Here is a 20,415-nt window from a genome sequence, read left to right on the forward strand (position 1 = left end):
TTTTCAGAATGGGAGGGAGAGGGAAGGAAAAAAATAGGTGAAGGGGAAAACATGAAAAAGGGCGCTGGACTTATGAACTTTAAACTTTAGCGGCGTTTTTAAACACAAACGCCACTAAAGTACGAGTCTATAGCGGCGTTTATAAACACAAACGCCACTAAAGTATGAGTTTATAACGGCGTTTTAAAATATAAACACCACTAAAATACAAGTCTATAGCGGCGTTTGTATAAAAACGCCATTAGAGTATGAGTCTATAGCGGCGTTTGTATAAAAATGCCACTAAAGTACTACTCTATTGCAGCGTTTGTTGAAAAATGCCACTATAGATGAATCTATTGTGGCGTTTTTATATAAACGCCGCTAAAGTACTACTCTGTCACGACGTTTGTTAAAAAACGCCACTACTGATGAACCTATTGCGACGTTTGTATAAAAACGCCGCTAAAGTTACCATTTTGTGGCGTTTGGAGTTAAAACGCCGCTATATGCTTAAAGTTAGTGGCGTTTACTCTCAAAACGCCGCTGTAAAACAGTTTTGCTGTAGTGGCCCAACCGGTTCAAACATTAACGTTACACACATTGTGCACATATGCACATATACGAACCAACAATTAGTACCACATTTTACTCAACAACATTTAGATCAATTTCTAATTCAAAACTCCAAGATTATGAAATTTTTTCCAACACATATATGTCTAATTATTATTAAAATCATAAATAATATTTTAATATAGATGTTATTGAATAATTTAGTTTCATGTGTATATATGTCTAATTATTTTATTGAGGTCTAAAATAAATTTTTAATTTAACATAAAATTTATATATTTATTTCAGTCTTTACCTGTGTTAGAAATGCAAATATTGGGTTTATTCCATAAACAATTTTATTTATCAAATATGAAAATAAATAAATGTGTTTATTTTAAATGTGTATAATTGAACTAAAATAAATTTTTATGTATTGAATTAAAATTAAAATTTCAGGTAAGGAATTATATTAAATCAAACTTCATGTATCACATTATATATTTGATCAGAATTTATGCATAATTTTGACATTTATACCAAAATTTTATTAATAAAAGATATATAATATTTTATATAATTCATTGTAGTGAATAAACTATAATTTAAATCTTCCGAATTAAAAATTTAAGTTATTACACGTGATTTTCATATATTAATATAAATATTATATTAAAAATTTTAATCCAGAATTCAAAATCAATAGTATATTCTAATTTATTATCATCACCATCAATCAAAGTTCGATCGCTGGTTGGTTTAAATGGACCGATTTAAATAATAATTTTATACATTTATGTAGATATTCAATTTGTCCGGGGTCTTATTCAAAGTTAATTCGAGTTTATTATTATTAATATTATTATAAGTGTGATATTATATAATTATTAATATATATATATATATATATATATATATATATATATATATATATATATATATATATATACACATATAAGCAGTAAATAAGTAAATAATTAAACAATTAAAAATGCACTAAACATTGTCTTTGATTTTACAGGCCCAAATTACAAAGGGTCATTTGATCCAATTCCAGCAACCCAACCCAAGACCTGTTTGGGGCCAGAACTGATCCAAGCCTAAGGGAACCCTAAATTTTGATAAGGTTTCCATAACCCTCTAGCATTGCGCATCAGGAGTCGTTGGATTCAGGGAGATCCAACGGCATGCATGCTTTAGTCATTAGGGTTTTAGGACCCTTCAGCCGCCACCTTGAAGCGCAACCTTCGGATCTGGACCCATCCAACGGTCCAGATCACGTTCTGCTGCCAACCCATCTCGATCACTAAGTTGCCACCGCCGTTGGACCCAATTACGACGGTCGACCATCCCACGTGAACCTTAGCAACCTGCAATATCAAGAGAAACACGACAGAAGACTCAGAACCAAGTTTCAAGGCAGCAAAACCCAAGTCAACGAAGATAAACTTGCAGTAGACTCACGGGATTTTGAAAGAGAAATCAGAAAACAAAAAATATTGTAAAATCTGGTTCTATATAAACCAGAACCAAAATGTTGTAAGGGGGTGGGACCCTCATATATTTTTCCAGAGAAGAAAAAGCAATAAATATCAAATATTTAAGAAAAAAAACTACCAGCCATCAACAAAAAAAAATGGGAATAGAGACCAAGCAACCATCCAAGAAGAAAACCTAAAAATTTTAGATGGAGGGGTTGTCGTCGGAGGGTCGGTTTAGATGGAGTCTTAGCTCCTCGTCGGAGCGTAGGGCGGCAGATACCAGGGAGGCTTTGGGCTTCGTCGAGGGTTAGGAGAGAGTTTGAGGGAGAGAAGAAGGAAAACGGCGGGGCTTGGTTTGGTCTGGCTGAAGAGAAGTGATTTAGGGTTTTAGATTTTACCCTAATAACCTATATAACAGAACGCCAGAACGGCGTCGTTTCGTTTAGGTCCAAAACGGTAGCGTTTTGATAGCTGAGGGGAAAACTGTGCGTTTTAGGAAAAGGGGTTAATGTCTGGCGTGGCCATCCCAACCTTGTTTCATTTCGATTTGGTCCCTTTACTGAACTTTATTATCTTTTGATTTTGTTGCATGATTTTCAGCGTTTTTCATGATAGTCCAAATTCATGTTGGGGCCATTTTTGTGTTGTTTTTACATTGGATGCACAGTTTTAGAAACTTGCATTTTGATCCTATGTAGTATTTTGGTTGTATCATGTTTGGACTGCCCAGAAATGAAAATGTTATGAAAAGAGCATGTCTTTTGTGTTCTTTACATTTTAGCCCCTTTGTTTAATATTTTATCCATGTTCGTAAGTTTAATTTATATTTATTTTAAATGTATGCATGTATAGTATTCCGAGTATGTTGTTAGTACACTTTTGTTTAGTTGTTGTTTTTTTTTCCTTTTTTTAAAAAGCATGTTAAATCTCGTGTGCATAACTCGATCTAATCACATAATCGGAATTAAGGGTAATGCCCTTTTAATCTAAAATTATCAGAATGGCTTTTCTTAACTTACAGGAAAGTTGTTTTGACGATTTTAAATTAAAATGGTATCCCGTCAGTAACGCCTAATTAAATTTGGATATATCATTGTAAAATTTGGGAGCGAAAGAAAAGGAAATATTCGACTATTTAAACTTTTCGAGAAAAGGTTGTTAGAACTGAACTAAAGATCTGGTCTCAATATTTTTAAATAATCGAATATTCTTTATCTTTCTAATGACTTGGTAATTTTAAATTAAATCTATTTTGTTGCTTTGAATGTTGCAAATTTGCATGTTTGTTGTTTAAAGGGATCATTAATCAAATCAAATTTGAACTTGTGAAATTCGTTGCAAAGAAATTAATTAATCGACTAGGTACCGATTTAGGGCGTTGTGGGGGTGCTAATCCTTCCCCACGCGTAACCGACTCCCGAACTTGGGTTTTGGTAACGTAGACCGTAAATTTGTCGTTTTAATTAAAATTAATTTTATTTAAAATGACAATGTTTTTGGGTGCCCAATCACACCCTAATCAAAGATTGGTGGCGACTCCTCGAACCTTATATTTTTATCGTAAAGGAATTTCCAATTTTTCGAAACGAGAGGTTTTCTAAAATCGCACTGTTTTTATTTAAAAAATCCAATTGAAAAGATAATAATTAAAAATGATGCGGTTTCCAAAATCTCGCCCCCGCTCCCGTTAAAAATCGTTTCTACAGCTTGGCGACTCCGCTGGGGACTTTTTTTTAGAGAGTCAGGCCGATCGTCGATTAATTAATTATCTTTGCAGACGAAATTTATAAGTTTGCTTTAATTTGGTCTTTGATCCCTTGTTTGTTTGAATTGTTTTATTTACATCTTAATTTGTGATTTAAAATTCTTCTTCTTCCTCGATACTCTGTTAGTTAGTTGGTTTTTCCTTTTTCCAGGTTTTTTGCACTTCATTTTACGATTTTCCATTTTGGCGTTCTTTCTAGTTTCTATATATCTCCAAACTACTAATCCGCTTTTTGAATCTTCCATTTTCCCCTTTTCTTTAATTTTTAGGGTTATCTGTTAAAAAACCATTTTTCCTAAAAAATCTCGCTTTTGTATTCTCCTGCTTGCAACATTTGTAAAACCTGTCCTCATCCGATTGAGTTTCTCTACAACAGTGCCCGTTTGTGGACAGAGTTTCAGCTTTGGTTTTGCCTTTTGTTATCTTCAGCTGGGTATAATACACCAAGCATTTGCAGCCTTGTTCGAAATTTCCAAATTCCATTTCCAGTACTAAGTCAGTTTGAACAGATCCGTGGATAATTTCTTCTTCTGCTTGGTTTAATCCCTCGTTTGATTTAAGTACCGAAACTTCAGAATCTTCAGATCCCAGATCTTCCTGGGGTTTTATCATTTCTCGATACTTCCATCGTAATTTTGGGAAATCGGTTTAGAATCAGGGGACACCGCTTATTATTATATATTTTTCGCTTATTTGAATCTAACTTTCTGTATTTTTAGTATTATTATTTGTTTTCAGCTTAGTTTTCTCGCACTTCCGAACGAACTTTCTAGGCTCAATTTCTTCCGCCTTGCAGTTCGATCGGACCACCTTCCTCGTAGAGCAACGATCGCCTTCGTCAGCGGTTTAATTTCTGAACAAAAATTCTGGATTTTCTCTTTTTCTTCTAATTTCATAAGATTTTGCATGCTAATTTCTTGATAGGTAAAGGTTTGATTTTGTGTTATAGCACGGTTTTTATCAGATTTTTATCTGAACAAAGATTGTTAATTTCGCATCCACGAATTTTGATATATCCCTTTTAGCTCTGTCGTTGTTTTGCATATCCCTTGCATATTTTTGTACTTAATATTTCTTAATCTTGTTGTTGTTGGATCTGCTTTCTTTGACTTAGCTTCTTGCTGTTTTTTCTCTTGTTTTTATACTGATATTTTTTTACCAGCTTTGGGTTTGATGTTTTTCAATTAGTTGAGTAGGATTTCATTACTCTTATATCTCGTGTTACATTTTTAATCCTTTTTTTGCTTAGCTCGGATATTTATTGAACATTTTAAATTATAGTTTCTAGATATTGGCCTATAGTTAAATAAGATAGTATTATTTTTTCTTAAAATCCTATTAAGTAACCAACTAGGATTTTTAGTACTCCTCAATTCTCTAGCGTTTTATTAGTGCATCTTCTGTCTTATTTGGATTCTTTTTTCATAGTTCCTCATAGCTTCGGTTACAGATGATTACTTGAGGTCATGTCATTCTTTTAGATCCCATGGGGCGTATAGGGGGAGGGCTCGACAGAGTGGTGACAAGGAGACTAGATTAAGAGTTTGCTCGCTGAATGTAGGCACATTAAATGCTAGGCTGCTGGAGCTGACCGACGTACTTAATAATAGAAAAATAGATTTTGCATGTATTCAGGAGACTAGGTGGAAATGGTCTCGCGCCAGAGAGTGTAATGGGTACAAGTTGTGGTATTCAGGCGTAGATAACGCTAGAAATGGGGTGGGTATCTTGGCATCCTCTAGGCTCAAGGAAAATGTAGTTGAAGTTTGCAGATACCGGGATAGGATCATGATGATTAAGGTTATTATAGAAGAGGAAGTAGTGAATGTCCTTTCAGTGTACGCCCCCACACGTTGGCCTAGGGGAGGGGGAGAAACGTTGCTTCTGGGATCAGTTAGATGATATACTTAGGAGCATTCTGGAGGACCAAAGAGTTTTCATAGGGGGAGACTTCAATGGCCATATAGGAAGTGCAACCGACGGGTATGACGGTTCATGGGGGTTTCGGTTATGGTAGCAGGAACGATGGGGGGCGTACGTTGCTTGATTTTGCTACTGCTCACGATTTGGTGATCACTAACTCCTTCTTTAATAAGAGAGATGCGAACTTGATTACGTTTCATAGCGGGGGACATTGTACCCAAATCGACTACATCTTGATTAGAAATCAGGAACGATGGGCTTGCATTGACTGTAAGGTGTTCCCTGAAGAGGCATGTGCATCACAACACAAATTGTTGGTTTTGGTGTACCGCGTACCCCACGGGCGGAGCACTCATAGGAGGGCTAAACTTGGTAAACCTAGGATCCTCTGGAAGAACTTACATGGAGCGACAACTGATGACTTTAGGAGTAAGGTTTTGTCTAATACAAGTTTTGAAACTACAAACTCAAAAAATGCAGATATGTTATGGAAAAATATGGCAAATTCCATCAGAGATGTTGGCAAAAATACCCTTGGGTTGTCGACGGGGAAGGCCAAGGAACATAAAGAATCGTGGTGGTGGAACGACGAAGTCCAAACTAAGGTGAAGACAAACAAACTTGCTTCAAGGAGTTTCTACAATGCAATGACGACGAAGAAAGGTCGAGAGCTAAACAAAGATACCAGGAGGCAAAGCGGGAAGCCAAGAAAACGGTAGCTAAAGCAAAGGATAAGGCATACGAGGAAATGTACAAGAGATTAGACACCAAGGAAGGACAAAATGACATCTTCAGACTTGCAAAATCTAGGGAGATTAGGAAAAAGGATCTAGGTAACATTAGGTTTATTAAGGACAACAATGGTGTTCTTTTAGCGAAAGATCACGATATTAAGAGGGTTTGGGGTAGTTACTTCTTTGGCTTATTTAATGACGGTGCCTCTCCATGTAGAGATAGTATCGTTGATGGGTTAGCCGACTATCATACTACGGCCAATGACTGCCCTACAAGTAGGATTGGGTTTGAGGAAGTCAAATGGCTCTTAGAAAGATGGGAAGGGACAAAGCTGTCGGTCCTGATCAAATTCCTATCACTGTGTGGTTGGCCCTAGGAGAAGAGGGAGTTAAGTGGTTGACCAACATCTTTAATATTATTTTAGAGACTGCCAAGATGCCAGAGGAGTGGAGAGAGTCTACGGTGATACCAATCTATAAAATAAAGGAGATCCCCAACGTTGTGGTAACTACAGAGGTATTAAACTCCTCAGCCATACCATGAAGCTATGGGAAAGGGTGATAGAGGCTAGGTTGAGACAAGTTACTAGGGTTTCGGAAAACCAATTTGGCTTTATGCCAGGCAGATCTACCACGGAGGCGATTCATCTACTTCGACGGCTTATGGAGAAATATAGGGAAAAGTCTAGAGATCTTCACATGGCGTTCATTGACCTTGAGAAGGCTTATGATAGTGTTCCCCGCGATACGATCTGGAAGACTTTGGAAACGAGACGGATCCCAACTGCTTATATCCGGGCGATTCGTGATATGTACTATAGATCTACTACTTACGTCAGGACTACAGTTGGCGACACCGAGGCATTCCCGGTGGAAATCGGACTCCACCAGGGTCGGCTCTTAGCCCTTACATCTTCGCCTTGATTATGGACGACATCTATTGTGCGACACCAGACGGTGTACCATGGTGTATGCTTTTCGCTGACGACATTATCTTAGTTGCTGAATCAAAATCTGAGTTGAATAGTAGACTGGCTACCTGGAAGACTGCTTTGGAAGAAAAAGGTTTAAGGATCAATATTGAAAAGACAGAGTATTTATGTTCAAACTTCAATGGGAACCAAACGATGAAGATGTAGAAGTATGCATAGAAGGACACGTTCTCCCCTCAAATGATTGTTTCAAGTACCTAGGGTCTATGATACATAAAGATGGGGTGTAGATGATGACGTTACACACCGTATAAAGGCGGGATGGCTAAAGTGGAGGGCCGCTACTGGAGTTCTGTGTGACAAGAAGGTCCCTCTAAAACTTAAGGGAAAATTTTATAGAATGGCAATAAGACCAGCGCTGTTGTATGGATCAGAATGTGGGCAACCAAGAAGGATCACGTAAGGAGGATTGAGGCCGCAGAAATGAGAATGCTTCGATGGACATGTGGTAGGACTCTGAGGATATGACGACAAACTCTGCTATTAGGATGTCCTTGGGGTGGTGTCTGTTTCCGAAAATTGAGGGAGGGAAGACTACGGTGGTTTGGGCATGTCCTTAGGCGACTACCGTCGGATGCGGTAAGGAGGTAGAGTCGATTACAGTCGACGGTGCCAGAAGGAAAGGACGACCAAGGCGAAAGTGGGAAGACTGCTTGAGATCTGATTTGAGGGATTTAGCCCTTACCGAAGACATGACCTCTGATAGGAAAATATGGAGGCTAAAACTAGGGTAGTCGAGTAGTGTAGTCACATCTATAGGGTATCATCTCTGTCTTCTTTTAATGTCTTTGTAGTATTTTCCATGACTTATACTTTTTATACGTTTCTGTTATTGGTATTTATGAAGGATTAGAAGTGGGCTTGCTAACGTTGACTTCTGTGTATCATTCTCTTCATGTTTCCTCTTTTAAATTTAGCCGGATCTTATGTTTCTGTCTATATGCAGAGATTCTTTCGCAGGGATTATTATGCAGGGATTAATTCCCGTTACAGACGCACATATGATTTTAATGACTGCATATGAATACTGTTTAGCTATGTATTTATGTATTTATTTATACATGCATTGCATTTTATCTAAATTTTTAATTTTCTGACTGCCGGAGGTCTTCCACGGAAGCTACTCTCAACCTGGCATTGGGGGTAGCCTACTACCCTACCTCCCCCTTACCCCATACATATGGGAATTGGGTTTTTGTTGTTGTTGTTGTTGTAATTTGGTTAATGAATAAATAGTTGTACTAATGTGTGTTCTACATGTTTCAGTTTTCTGACCTTCGTTTTAGTCTATTGTTTTTCTTGGATCAAGGCAAATGATTATGGGTTTCCCTCACTGTCGTTACAACCATTTCGATATTTAGAGCCTTCTTACTGTGCTCTGTCGCGTTAGGTAGGGTGAAAGCTACGCTTACGTGAGAAAAATTACTTTTCTCCGTATGGCTTTAGCTAGTAACCTCTGGGGTACATGCCTTATGTTTACGAGTGAAACATTGAGTTTCCTCGCATGGACATAGGGAAATGTATCCTCTCGAAATTGAACTTGATCCGTTTTAAGCCTATAATGGGTGAGGATCGAGGGTCTGGCAAGCTCAAGGGGGCACCAGCAAAGGACAATTCGAGGACCCTTTTAGTGATACCAGAACTCTGCTCGTCCTATGCTAAATCTCTGTCCATAGACATAGAGGGGAAACTCATTCTAATCTTTTCCTCGAATTTATTTATTTTTGTAAAAAGTATGCGAACTAGAGATCATGTGGTCAGGTTCATTTTTTGAGCAAGCATGTGAATTAGATACCATGCGGTTAGGATTTTTTGTGAATAACGAAACCTGAGAGTAGATACCATGTTGGGTAGGATCTACTAAAGCATGATTGGGTAGATATCATGTTGGGTAGATATCATATGAATAAGGTTTAAGATGTATATATTTTCTATCTCCATGTTGTTTGTATTCTTCGACTATTCATTGTATACTAACACAGTTTTATTTTTGTTTGTGTTTTGTGTTTTATTTATTACTGCTGCATTGCATCATTATTCATGAAGAAAGGTGTTGATTCACAAGGTGGTCATAAAAGTAGAAGGCGTCATAAAATGGACAAGAGCTTTCATAACAAGGAAGTGGATAACGCAGAAGTGAGGTCGTGGTCCGAGGAAACTCAGAGGAAGAAAGGTGACAGTTTGACTGAAGATTACATATCAGTACTACCAGAGGTTGCTCCGGTCAGTCTAAAGCAAAACGATTGCAGAGTTACGCGAAATTTGGGAAAGTTGGAATTCTGATGTGAAATACTCTTTCTGGCAAAAGTATGGTGACATCGCCCTTCTGTTGTACGTGAAAGTAAACGAACCCCTAATCAAGCTCTCATCCAGTTTTAGAATCCCACATATAGCTGCTTCTCTTTCAACAAGGAAGACATGACTCCCACGTTAGAAGAATACACCTCATTGTTTCATTTCGAGACGATACACTTGGACCGAATCTACTCAAAAGCCTCAAGGACACAATCCTTTAAGAACAAGCTCGCAAGGATTACTGGGATGGGAGAGAAGTGGGCTGCTGATCGAATCCAAAGAAGGGAGAGTCTGATTGCTTCCCTTGGTCATGCCTCAAGGAGCTTATCGTCAAGCATAGCGATATCAAGAAGAGCATAGAGATGTTCGCCTTGGGAATTTATGGTTTGATGATTTTCCCGAAAGTTCTTTATCACGTGGAAGCCGCAGTGATCGATTTATTCGAGCGTTTGGAAAGGAAGGTAAACCCTGTTCCTGTAGTTTTGGCCGAAACATTCAGAGCACTTAGCAGTTGCAGAAGAGCTGAGAGCCGCTTCACCGGGTGTGTCCAGTTGCTTACTGTTTGGATACGCAGTCACTTCTAGAAAATTGACCGAGAGTATAGTCGACGGTTTTCTACGGCCTATTCACCCTTAAAAGATTTCCTCACTAAAGAGTGGCCAGAGCATCTCACCAGGAAGGATTGGGTTTCACTCTTCAGAAATTTACAGGAGCATGATATAGTGTGGCGTGTCCCCTGGTTAGCTTTTATGGATGTGTTGTACAAATGCGGGGATTCTGATTGGGTAACCCTATTAGGGTTATGGGGTGGAGTAGGTATGTGCCACTGATGGTACTGAGGTAATTTGGGGCACGCCAATTCATCCCAGCTACATCCGGTCTGAAGGCATCTGAATTTGTGTACTGTGGAGATCACTACAAGAAGACTGCTCGTGCAATGTCAAAGGCGTGGAAGTCAACCTTTAGAACTGATTTCATAGCAGCTGAGGTCATGCTGACACCAGATTACATGGCATGGAGTGCGGTGCGAAAGAATGATATCCTTCCGTTGGCGGATCGTGACCAAACAATTCCTTTGGAAGCACAGTTTAAATACGTACCGTCTAAGTTGGAGATACTGAAGAGTGAATTCGAAGCGAAAATCGCCAGGAAGGAAGCAGAGTGTGAGGCCCTTAGACAAAAGAATTTCATGTTGGACATCGATAGGGGGTTCTATAATACACAGTTTGAGCTTATGCGCAAGAGAAAGGATGAAGTGGAGGCCAATCTCACTAGTTTACAGAGCGATTACCAAAAGATGAGTCGAGCACAGGCAATTGCTGGCCTCGGGAGAACTTCAGAGCAGTGGCGGTTAGAGCTTCGGGCTGAGAGGGATCGTCGAGTTAGAGACGTCAGAGCCGAGAGAGAGCACCGAGTCAGAGAAGTAGAGACAGAGAAGAAGAAAAGAAATCAAGAACTTGAGTCCGAGAGAAGGTCCTGGGTTAGGGCACTGAAGAGCGAAGGACAAAGGCTAAAGAGTTAAGACAAAGGTACCTTGAGCAAGAAGCGAGAAGAAGAATTGCATGCTAATTGAAGAACTCAGAATGAAGGCAAATAACATGCAACTTGAACTTGAGGTTAGAAAGCAAGAATCAACGAGCTCGAAACTGAGAAGAGGCAAAGCAAAGAAGAGCTAAAATTAGAAAGGCAACATCGGGAGAGTGTGCTCTAAGGCAAACAAGATAAAGTATTCCTCTGGATACAGAGGTGTGGAGCAAGAACGAACGGATAGAGGTACTCAATCAAGAGATGCATGAATGGAATCAAGGCATGAGGAAGAGTTAGCTCGAGCCAAGGCAAAGAATGAATAGTACAGTGCCTACGTTATGCAGCTTGAAAGTTCCTTATCTGCAGAAAACAGTCAGCGTTGCCCAGTGGATCAAAGGGTTAGCCTCGAGGAGAACGCTGCTTTGCAAAAAAGATTCATGATTTAGAGGCTGCCTTACGAAGCTGCCAGACACAAATCGCTGGTCTCGAGCGCACCGTCCAAGGCACCAGACTGCAATGGCAAAACTCAAACGATCACTTTAGAGACTGGAAGACAAACGTGAATCACGTGATCCGAGAGACCATGAATCAGTTAAGCAGCGTTGCGAGGCAGTTGGGAGAGATGGACCTCCAAGCAAAAGTCATCCAGAGCTATACCAATCCAGCATCAGGCGTAGGAAAGAGGGTCGATTGGCTTGTCAATCAGATAGTAGAGCTGAACATGAGAGCTAGGCCATTTCTGTAATGGACTTTTCTTGTAAAGATGATACTTTTGTCCTAAATAAAAGTTGTTCTAAGACTGATCGCGTCTTATGAATCAATGCCTTTCTACATGCATTTGCATTTTATTTGCAATTTAAGTTTTGTTGCATTCTTTATCACACTTTACATAATTTGCATTCATCCTCAAAGAATTAAGATTAACAATAAGGGATACATTACAGAATACTGGAAATTTCAAGCATCACTATAACACAAGGAAGGCCATGGATGATAAGATTACTCAAATTGAAAGAACTCAACTGCAATTGCAAGATGATCTAAGGAAAATGCAAGAAGATATGCTTAAGGCTCAAGAGGATATGTTGTCTAAGTTGGCAAATATGCTGGGAGGGAGAAATCCAGAGCACGGAAAGGCCCATGAGCAAACAAGTGAAGAACCACTTTACCCTCCAGGGTTTACCCCGGTACAGTCTCCGAATATCCAAGGAACATCTATCCATACCAAAGTACACATAAATCCTGACGGCATTGCAGTTAATCCACAACCGGGATCTTGTTCGCATCCCGAAGAAAGCCCATATCACCAGGTCCCGGACCTTGATGAAGAAGCAAAAAAGAGCGAAGACAAGTTGTTGCAGGAGCAATATAAGCAGCTAGCAAATGAAGTACAAGCTATGAAAGAAGATACCAGCTTGTATGGTCTCGACGCTAAGGAACTGAGTTTAGTTCCTGATCTGGTCCTACCTCCCAAGTTAAAAACTCCTGACTTCGAGAAATATGACGGTACCCAATGCCCTTCTGCCCATATCACAATGTTCTGCAGGAAAATGACTGGTTACGTAGGGGACGACCAGCTGTTGATCCACTGTTTCCAGGAAAGCTTAGTAGGCTCAGCATGCGATGGTATAATCAACTAAGGAGAGTTGATGTCAGGACGTGGAAAGACCTGGCCAATCTTTTCTTGACCAGTATAAGCATGTGAAGGACGTCAGGCCTAACAGAATGGTGCTGCAAGCAATGGAGAAAAACTATAGTGAAAGTTTTAGACAATATACTCAGAGGTGGAGAGAGGTAGCAGTACAAGTCCACCCACCGTTGGTAGAGGAGGAAACGAACCTACTTTTTGTTAATACCTTGAAGGCTCCATTTTTCTCACATTTTGTTGGTAATCCTTCTCGAAGTTTTGCTGATATAGTTACGGCGGGAGAAATGGTTGAAATGGCGATTAAAAGCGGGAAGCTTGAGGGAGGAGATTCCGGCAAGAAACAACCGATGAGGAAGAAGGAAAATAAAGTCAGCACGTAAGGCAATATGATTCCCATAATATCACAGTGTCCAGACCACAGGGAACGGTAGCATCACCTCAAATTGACAATAGACAAGGGGTAAGAGATCCAATGAGAGAGAGGCCTCAATTTGATCCGATTCCTATGACTTATAAGGAGTTATTCCACAATTATATGATCGACATGTAGTGTCACCTTATCATGTGGACCCTATACAACCCCGTATCCCAAGTGGTATGATGCTAGTGCTAAGTGCGAATACCATGCAGGGGTTTCCGGACATCTATTGAAAATTGTCCCGCTTTCAAAAAGGTCGTCCAAGCTCTGAGGAGAAGAAACGTCATCAATTTTGGTGACAGTGAACAGCCAAACATAGCCCAGAATCCATTGCCAAACCATGCAGGAGCCGGATTAATGCAGTCGCTGAAGAGAAAGGAAGAATGACTGTAAAAAATATTAGTGAGGTGATGTCACCATGTCTTGGTGTGGTGCCAAATGGTCAAGGTAGGACTATTAAAGACTAATCTGCCATGTGAACAGTTCAACAATGAAGAGATGTGCCACTACCATAACTGTACGGACACAGTATACAACAGTTCTGATTTCTTAGGGCTGGTACAAGAGATGATGGATAGTAAGGAAATCGAGTTCTTCAAAGAAGTGGCTGAGAAAGAAGAAGCGGAAGTTTAGCCTCTGAGGGATCATCCAAAGGGGTCTATAGTGCTAGTTGTCCCCTCGTTATTACTCCCAAAATCGAGTGGCTGGGAAGGTAGCTCCAAAGGTGATTATTACACCTCCCTCTCCGTTCCCGTACAAAGACAATAACGGTACCCTGGAGATATACTTGTCAAATAGGAGAGGTGACAAAGCAACAGGAAGAGGTTGATGAAGTGGGACACATGACCAGGAGTGGTAGATGTTATCACAAAGAACCTGAGAAAAAGATTGCTGTCGAGAAAGGAAAAAGTATCGATGTGCAGATAAGAGAATATGAACCCATCGTCAATGAGCCAGTACGGAGAATGAAGCGATGGAATTTTTAAAATTTTGAAACATAGTGAATACAGTATTGTTGACAACTGCACAAGCTACCTGCTCGTATTTCTTTCCTATCATTCTTCTGAGTTCAGAGGCTCATCGCAACGCCCTGTTAAAAGTTTTAAACCAAACCTTTGTCCCGAAGGAGATACCCACAAAAGCTGGACCGACTAGTTGCCAACATCCAGGCCGATAATTTTTTTATCTTTTCTGAGGACGAGATCCCTTCTGGGATGATTGGTAATCATAAGGCCTACACATCACAGTTAGGTGCAAAGGGCATGTTCTATCCAGAGTACTGATAGATAACGGTTCGGCGTTAAATGTGATGCCCTTGGTGACCCTGAAAAAATTGCCAGTGGACAGCACCCTGATGAGAAGCTGTCAAAGTATGGTTCGAGCTTTTGATGGAACGAAGAGAGAAGTTCTAGGCAAGATCGATATCCCTTTGACTATTAGCCCGGCGATATACGAAGTGGAGTTTCTTATGATGGACATCATGCCTACATACAACTGTTTATTGGGAAGGCCCTGGATTCATCAGGCCGGTGCGGTTCCGTCAACGTTGCACCAAAGGATAAAATTTGTAATGATGGGAGGCTTATATGCATTCATGCTGAAGAAGACATTATTGCTTCGGTTTCTACTACTGCTCCATACGTTGAAGGGAAGAGCAAGTTGTTGAATGTTCTTTCAGATCGTTGGAATATGTCAATGCCATGTTTGTGGCGAAGGAAAGAAGATCCCGAAGCCTAGATTGTAAAACTGCACCAAAATGGGGCTTAAGCTGACTCTTGGAAGAGGAGCAAAAACTGGCAAAGGGTTTGGACGTCGGTTGCAAGGACTGGTGGGCCCAATCTACCCTGTAACTAAAAGAGACAAGTTCGGTTTAGGGTATCAACCGACTTTAAAAGAAAAACTGAGAAGCATCAAGAAGATTCAGGAATTGAGAAAGGCAAGATTGACTGGTGAGGACCCAAGCTGGGAGCCCATGACATTCCCGCCATTGAGCAGCATTTTCGTATCAGGAGGATATATGTTTCAAGGGACTTGGAAAGTAGTAAAGTGATAGTTGAGAATGCCTTGGAGGACTTGGGCATTAATGTCATAACGATGAGGAGTTCAAAGAAATGAGAGCTACGGGCATTTACCCTGCGCCACTGGGCTTTGTGTTGAACAACTGGACTGCGGAGGAATTGCCTGTAGTTTACAAATCTTTTGCAGAGTAATACACTAGAACTCTTCCCTATTGTTCATACCCTGGGACAGTAGGTGATTGATGTAAAGTTAAGTTGTGTGTTTTTACTTGCTTTTAATAAGATGTGTTTTGTTAATTCCCAAATGGCAAACATTTCCATGCATTTTTGTTTGAATATATGCTATATTATTTCTTTCTATTTGTTTATATGGGAAATGATTCTCCCATATGTATATATGTATATATATCTTCTTTTTCGTTATCCTTTCAGGAACTCAGATATCAATAATACGAATGCTAATGACTCTGACCCGGAGATTGATTTCGAGATGCCCATATGTCAAGAGAAATCGAAGGTTGTGATGATGATGAGGGATGTGAACCACCCTCAGAATTACTAAAGATGGTGGAACAGGAAGATGAGCAGATTCTGCCTCACGAGAGCTTACAGAGATCTTGAACCTGGGCACATATGAGGATAAAAGGAAGTAAAGATTGGTACCACCCTGTCTGCTGAAGGAAGGCAAAGCTTGATAGAATTACTTCAAGAATTCAAGGATGTATTTGCTTGGTCGTACGAGGACATGCCAGGGCTGGATACAGAATTGGTTGTCCATAAATTACCGATAAAAGCCTGATTGTAAGCCCGTACAACAGAAACTGAGAAGAATGAGACCCGAGATGCTGCTCAAGATTAAAGAAGAAGTGAAGAAACAATTTGATGCTGGGTTTCTCACAGTGGCCAATATCCTGAGTGGGTAGCAAATATTGTCCCAGTACCAAAGAAGGATGGGAAGGTACGAATGTGTGTCGACTATAGAGATCTGAATAGAGCTAGTCCAAAGGATAATTTTCCTTGCCACATATAGATACGTTAGTGGACAATACTGTTGGAAATTCCTTATTCTCATTTATGGATGGTTTCTCCGGCTATAATCAAATTAAAATGTACCCTGAAGATATGGAGAAAACAACGTTTGTCACTATGTGGGGGACGTTCTGTTATAAAGTCATGCCGTTCGGATTAAAGAATGCAGGGGCAACCTATCAGAGGGCCATGGTGACGTTTGTTTCATGACATGATGCATAAAGAAATTGAAGTCTATGTCGATGATATGATTGTCAAAGCCAAGACGGAGGAGGAACATCAATATTTGAGGAAGCTCTTTCAAAGATTAAGAAGTGCCAACTAAAACTTAACCCAAATAAATGTACTTTTGGGGTGATATCGGGAAAACTGTTGGATTCGTAGTGAGCGAAAGGGAATTGAAATAGATCCCGATAAAGTAAAAGCCATTCAAGATTTGTCAGCCCCAAGAACACAGAAAGAGGTTCGAGGATTTTTGGGAGATTAAATTACATCGCTCGGTTTTCTCGCAGCTGACGAAAATGTGATCCCATATTCCGCCTTCTTCGTAAGAATGATTCAGGAGAATGGAGTGAGGATTGTCAAGAGGCTTTTGAGGCAGTAAAGAGATATCTTTCGAACTCCGACCCTAGCGCCACCTATCCCAGGAAAGCCTTTAATTCTTTACTTGTCCGTTTATGACAATTCAATGGGATGTGTTTGGGGCAACATGATCAAACTGAGAAGAGGGAGAGGGCTATCTATTATCTCAGTAAGAAGTTCACTGAGTATGAGGCCAGATACTCACCAATTGAAAAATTGTGTTGCGCTTTAGTGTGGGCTACCAGAAGACTTAGACAGTATATGTTGTATCATACTACCTGGCTCATATCTAAGCTGGACCCTTTAAAGTATCTAATGGGGTACCTGCATTGTCGGAAGGTTAGCCCGTTGGCCCATCCTGTTGTCCGAATTTGATATCCAGTATGTAAGCAGAAGGCAGTAAAGGGAGCGCCATAGCAGAATTCATTGCGAGTAGGGCTTCAGAAGAATATGAACAGTTGAACTTCGATTTCCCGGATGAGGATTTAATGGCTATCTCGGAAGAAGAAACAATGCTCTCACCGGTAAATACTGGAAGATGAACTTTGATGGTGCTTCAAATGCCTTGGGGCATGGGATTGGGGCAATCTTGGTCTCACACCAAGTGAAGAGCATTATCCTTTTTACCAGTCGGCTCAATTTTGATTGTACAAACAATATGGCTGAATATGAGGCTTGTGTTATGGGTCTTAGAGCAGCTATTGAACTCAAAGCAAAAATGCTGAGGGTATATGGGGATCAGCTTTGGTAATTTACCAACTCAGAGGAGAATGGGAAACTAAAGATCCCAAACTTGTGGAATATCGTAAATTAGTTCTGGGACTTATTGAAGAATTTGAAGAAGTGACTTTCAATTACCTCCCCGAGAAGAAATCAAATGGCGGACGCCTTGGCTACTTTGGCAGCGGCCTTTAAGATGAACGAGCATTCAAATATGATGCCTATTGAGATGAAGGCTTATGATCCAGCCCACTGCTTTACATTGAAGAAGAAGATGATGAAGGACCTTGGTACTATGATATCTTCCAGTATATAAGATATCAAAGTTACCCCGAACAGGCAACTGAGAATGAAAAAGGACCATTAGAAGATGGCAGCAGGGTATGTGCTTAATGGTGAGATCTTATATAAGAAAAGCATGGATCAGGTCTTATTAAGGTGTGTGGACACTAAAGAAGCGAAAATGATTCTTGAAGAAGTACATGAAGGAATATGTGGCACCCATGCTAATGGGCATGTAATGGCCAGACAGATTATGAGATTTGGGTATTATTGGTCAACTATGGAAACTGATTGCATCAATTATGCCCGAAAGTGTCACAAGTGTCAGATTATGGGGATAGAATGCACACCCCTCCTCATCCGTTGCATGTGATGACAGCTCCGTGGCCGTTTTCTATGTGGGGCATGGATGTATTGGGGCAAATTTTTCCAAAAGCGTCAAATGGTCATCGCTTCATTCTGGTAGCAATAGATTACTTCACCAAGTGGGTAGAAGCAGCTTCCTATTCAAGTGTTACCCAGTCAACGATATGTAGGTTCTTGAAGAAGGAAATCATCTGCAGATAATGGCTTACCGGAGAGAATTATCTCTGACAATGCATTGAACTTAAACAACAAGATGATGAAATCTGTATGTGAGCAATTCAAAATAAAGCATCACAATTCCACGGTTTATCGCCAAAGATGAATGGGGCAGTGGAGGCGGCTAATAAGAACATTAAGAGGCTTATAGAGAAGATGACTGAAACTTATAAGATTGGCATGAGAAGTTGCCATTTGCTCTGTTTGCTTATCGGACTTCTGTACGGACGTCAACTGGGGCAACTCCGTTTTCTCTAGTTTATGGGATGGAAGCTGTCCCCCTATTGAAGTGGAAATTCCCTCGCTCCGGGTTTTATCGGAGGTGAAGCTAAATGAGCAGAATGGGTACAGGCCAGATTGACCAATTGAATCTGATTGAAGAAAAGAGACTGAAAGCTATTTGTCACGGTCAGATGTACCAGAAGCGGATGATACGAGCACACGATAAGAAAGTCCGCCCTCGAGAAATCCACAAAGGCGATCTGGTGCTCAGGAGGATATGCCCATTCAAAAAGATTTCCGAGGGAAAGGATGCCCAAGTGGGAATGACCCTATATTGTCAAGAAAGCCTTCTCTGGGGGAGCTCTAGTCTTAACTGAGATGGATGGGTCTGAATTACCCTACCCAGTGAATTCTGATGCAGTTAAGAAATATTTTGCTTGAAAAAAATAATGAAAAAATGAAATAAAAAAGGAGAAAAAAAATGAAAAAGAAAAAAGAATGAAAAATGAAAAAAAAGAAGGGTTCAAGATGAAAACTCGAAAAGGGCGTCTTGAAACCAAAGGAGGTCTCGAGTCGAAACCCGCAAAGGGTGACTTGAGTTTTAAATTCAGAGTTCATGCATGGTGGATGATCTGAATTGTTTTTGGAAGTAGGAAGAGCTCCTGACATGGGTAACGACAATGGCAGTTGGGGTTGAGACCAAAGATTAATGGGTATCGATGGAGACAACCAGAGGATAAGTTGAACGCACATGAGATTCAATACTGGTTTACGATATCCAGTAATGGGAGATTTTGGGGTTCAGAAAGAGCTTCGCACTCTTAGGTGTCATCACAATTTTGGAGATCATTTTCACATAAGCTACACTCGAGTCATTCTGACGGCATCAAGTTCAAAAAGCATTTTTGTTATTGATATTTGAAGACACCCCTCCTTTGTTCTTTTTCCAATTAAAAGTTTGCCATGTAGTTGCCTAAAAATTCTCTGCATGTATATAAATAAAGAGACTTTTCCCTTTTCAATTTCCCTTTTACAAGTATCTAATTTTGAAAAAGTTAAACGCATAGCTTAACTTGTGGTACATGAAATCATTTGTATTATTATGCAAAAGGTTTTGGAAATGCAGGTATCCTGAAGCTAGCAATGGTTTTAACCCATAAGCTTGTGTGGTTGCGAAAAGCTAAAACTTTGGAATTCATAGAAAATCCAGCCATTAGATGACCCAAGGATGTGTCATTTATCAAGAAGATTGGTCAGGGGTACTGGCAGGCCTCAAGAAAGAAAGAAGTCAAAGCCTTCAAAAAAGTTATAGTATTGAGAGTATGGGGTGAACTGGTGAAATGCTCTATGCCCAAAGCGAAACCGAGTTCCATTGAAATCAAAGGGGATAATTCTTTCGAAGAAGAAAGTGCATTAAATTGCATAATTGCACACATCGTAGGCATGAATAGGATCATGACATTGCATGATTATTTTAAATGTTTGCAGATTTCCCAACGATTATTGAAGATTGATCGGTCTTATACTCTCTGAAGAAATAGGGAGCAGACGCGATTGTTGAAGATTGTTCGAGTCTTATACTCTCTGAAGAATAGGAGCAGACGCGATTGTTGAAGATTGTTTGAGTCTTATACTCTCTGAAGAAATAGGGAGCAGACACGAT

The 20,415-nt window shown here is 40.0% G+C and overlaps 1 long non-coding RNA gene across 1 annotated transcript; it reads right to left on the reverse strand.

The window, feature by feature from the left end:
• Nucleotides 1-1,900: 1,900 nt before the first annotated feature.
• LOC120181803 lies at nucleotides 1,901-19,950 on the reverse strand. The gene is made up of 3 exons (XR_005521785.1): nucleotides 19,940-19,950; nucleotides 12,413-12,414; nucleotides 1,901-1,982 (listed from the first exon to the last, which is right to left on the reverse strand). It is a non-coding gene; the product is annotated as an uncharacterized LOC120181803 (long non-coding RNA).
• Nucleotides 19,951-20,415: the final 465 nt, after the last annotated feature.

Source organism: Hibiscus syriacus, unplaced genomic scaffold (assembly GCF_006381635.1).
Source record: "Hibiscus syriacus cultivar Baekdansim isolate YM2019G1 unplaced genomic scaffold, ASM638163v2 tig00112535_pilon, whole genome shotgun sequence".
NCBI lineage: Eukaryota > Viridiplantae > Streptophyta > Magnoliopsida > Malvales > Malvaceae > Hibiscus > Hibiscus syriacus.